This window comes from Heterodontus francisci, chromosome 26 (genome assembly GCF_036365525.1).
Source record: "Heterodontus francisci isolate sHetFra1 chromosome 26, sHetFra1.hap1, whole genome shotgun sequence".
NCBI lineage: Eukaryota > Metazoa > Chordata > Chondrichthyes > Heterodontiformes > Heterodontidae > Heterodontus > Heterodontus francisci.
Window position 1 is genome coordinate 20,834,881 of NC_090396.1, and position 3,832 is coordinate 20,838,712.

Here is a 3,832-nt window from a genome sequence, read left to right on the forward strand (position 1 = left end):
TCCTGCCTCCTTCCCCATAGTAAAATCCTGAGTGTGTTACTGTTCACACATGGGCAATGAGTCGCTCCTCTACTCCTTCATTGTCTCCCCGTTCGTTACATTGTTTTCACTCAAAGCCCCAGCGAAACTTGTTACTGTTTAAATACTGTATAAAAATCTTTCCCAGACAGCTGGAGAGAGTAAAAGATTTCGGAGTTCCTCAAAAGTGAAACTGATCACATTTGTTTCCAGTCAATTTCACACTCCGGTCAATTCCCGTCACTCTCACACTTGAACTCTGCTCCTTTCTGTGTTGATAAATATTATCCTCGTCCCACCAGTCGAGACTGAGCCGCTGTTTCTCCGCGGGGTTTACCCCTCTCTCTCTCTCTCAGGCGGTGATGTTTAACCCATCGCCTCCCCGTGGACCCTCCACAACAGCCCCCAGCCAGGGCAGAGCCTGAGGAACGAAGGCGAAAGAAGAAACACACACCAATAAGTTGAGGGACTGGGGACACCGTGCACTGAATAATCTGCGGCTGCCGGGCTCCAACCAAACCCATTTCATATATCGACTTAAATGATCCAAATACAAAACTTTCAATAATAAAAGCTGCTGTCACAGTATCAGGGCAGGGGGCACCCGGCAACTCTGACTCGCCATCACACACCAGTTAGAATCGGTCATGCAAATAACCCGGTGATTTGACTAGCCGATAATACCGGCGGCTCCTGGGCTCCACTTCCTGAACCTGCCGCTTACAACACAACTCAGCGAGGCGGCAATGTCGCAACCAGTACCCAGACCTCAACACCAATTCCAAAGGGCACCCCCTCCCCTCCCCGTGGAACCCCATCACCGGACACCCCCTCCCCGTGGAGCCCCATCACCGGACACCCCCCTCCCCGTGGAGCCCCATCACCGGACACCCACTCCCCGTGGAGCCCCATCACCGGACACCCACTCCCCGTGGAGCCCCATCACCGGACACCCCCCTCCCCGTGGAACCCCATCACCGGACACCCCACTCCCCGTGGAGCCCCATCACCGGACACCCCCTCCCCGTGGAACCCCATCACCGGACACCCCACTCCCCGTGGAGCCCCATCACCGGACACCCCCTCCCCGTGGAGCCCCATCACCGGACACCCCCCTCCCCGTGGAGCCCCATCACCGGACACCCCCTCCCCCGTGGAGCCCCATCACCGGACACCCCCTCCCCGTGAGCCCCATCACCGGATACCCACTCCCCGTGGAGCCCCATCACCGGACACCCCCTCCCCGTGGAGCCCCATCACCAGACACCCACTCCCCGTGGAGGCCCCATCACCAGACACCCCACTCCCCGTGGAGCCCCATCACCGGACACCCCCTCCCCGTGGAGCCCCATCACCAGACACCCACTCCCCGTGGAGCCCCATCACCAGACACCCACTCCCCGTGGAGCCCCATCACTGGACACCCCCTCCCCGTGGAGCCCCATCACCGGACACCCCCCTCCCCGTGGAGCCCCATCACCGGACACCCCCTCCCCGTGGAGCCCCATCACCGGACACCCCCTCCCCGTTGGAGCCCCATCACCGGACACCCCCTCCCGTGGAGCCCCATCACCGGACACCCCCTCCCCGTGGAGCCCCATCACCGGATACCCACTCCCCGTGGAGCCCCATCACCGGACACCCCCTCCCCGTGGAGCCCCATCACCAGACACCCCACTCCCCGTGGAAGCCCCCATCACCAGACACCCCACTCCCCGTGGAGCCCCATCACCGGACACCCCCTCCCCGTGGAGCCCCATCACCAGACACCCACTTCCCCGTGGAGCCCCATCACCAGACACCCACTCCCCGTGGAGCCCCATCACTGGACACCCCCTCCCCGTGGAGCCCCATCACCGGACACCCCACTCCCCGTGGAGCCCCATCACCGGACACCCCCACCCCCCTCCCCGTGGAGCCCCATCACCGGACACCCCCACCCCCTCCCCGTGGAGCCCCATCACCGGACACCCCCCACCCCCTCCCCGTGGAGCCCCATCACCGGACACCCCCACCCCCTCCCCCAAATAGCCCCATCACCGGGCACCCCCTTTCCCCATGAAGCCCCATCACTGGACATCCCCCTCCCCACGGAAACCCCATCACTGGACATCCCCCCTCCCCTCTCTCCCCCCACCCGCACCATTCCCCAGACGAGCTCTGCCCCTTCTGTCAAGGGCATGTCCTGTCTCACAGCCACTTCGTGGACACTGTCCCTGTCAGGATTTCATTTGCGGGACTTCCCCGGCGGGTTACAGAGGAAGATCGCATTGAAGAACTTTCCAGTGAAACCAACTCGCGGAGAGAACCCAAGGGAGCTGAAAAATCCCAAAGGGGGGGGGGGGTGTGTGTGGAAGATCCCAAGGGGCAATCCCAAGGGGGTGGGAAATCCGGGGGGATATCCGGGGGGGGGGGGGGAGATCCAGGGGCGGGGGGAGACATCCTGGGGGGGGGGGGGGAAATCGGGGGAGGGGGGGGGGAATCGGGGTGGGGTGGGGGAAAACATTCGGGGGGAGGGGAATGAGATCCCAAAGGGTAGGGGATGAGATCCCAAAGAGTGGAGGGGGAGATCTGGGGGGGGGGAGATCTGTGGGGGGGGAGAGATTGGGGGGGGAGAGATCGGGGGGGGGGAGAGATCGGGGGGGGGGGAGAGATCGGGGGGGGGGGAGAGATCGGGGGGGGGGGAGAGATCGGGGGGGGGGGGGAGAGATCGGGGGGGGGGAGAGATCTGGGGGGGGAAGAGATCTGGGGGGGGGGGAGAGATCTGGGGGGGAAGAGATCTGGGGGGGAAGAGATCTGGGGGGGGAAGAGATCTGGGGGGGGAAGAGATCTGGGGGGGGAGAGATCTGGGGGGGAAGAGATCTGGGGGGGAAGAGATCTGGGGGGGAGAGATCTGGGGGGGAGAGATCTGGGGGGGAGAGATCTGGGGGGGGAGAGATCTGGGGGGGGAGAGATCTGGGGTGGGAGAGATCTTGGGGGGAGAGATCTGGGGGGGGAGAGATCTGGGGGGGGGAGAGATCTGGGGGGGGAGAGATCTGGGGGGGAGAGATCTGGGGGGGAGAGATCTGGGGGGGAGAGATCTGGGGGGAGAGATCTGGGGGGAGAGATCTGGGGGGAGAGATCTGGGGGGGGAGATCTGGGGGGGGAGAGATCTGGGGGGGGAGAGATCTGGGGGGGGAAGAGATCTGGGGGGGAAGAGATCTGGGGGGGAAGAGATCTGGGGGGGGAGAGATCTGGGGGGGAGAGATCTGGGGGGGGAGAGATCTGGGGGGGGGAGAGATCTGGGGGGGGGGAGAGATCTGGGGTGGGAGAGATCTGGGGGGGAAAGATCTGGGGGGGAGAGATCTGGGGGGGGGAGAGATCTGGGGGGGGAAGAGACGTGGGGGGGGGGAAGAGACGTGGGGGGGGGGGAAGAGACGTGGGGGGGGAATAGACGTGGGGGGGGGGGAATAGACGTGGGGGGGGGGGGAATAGACGTGGGGGGGGAATAGACGTGGGGGGGGGGAATAGACGTGGGGGGGGGATAGACGTGGGGGGGGAAGAGACGTGGGGGGGGGAGAAGAGCGTGGGGGGGGGAAGAAGAGACGTGGGGGGGGGGAGAAGAGACGTGGGGGGGGGAGAAGAGACGTGGGGGGGGAGAAGAGACGTGGGGGGGGAGAAGAGACGTGGGGGTGGGGAGAAGAGACGTGGGGGGGGGAGAAGAGACGTGGGGGGAGGGAGAAGAGAGTGCGGGGGAGGGAGAAGAGACGTGGGGGGGGGAGAAGAGACGTGGGGGGGGGGAGAAGAGACGTGGGGGGGGGAGAAGAGACGTGGG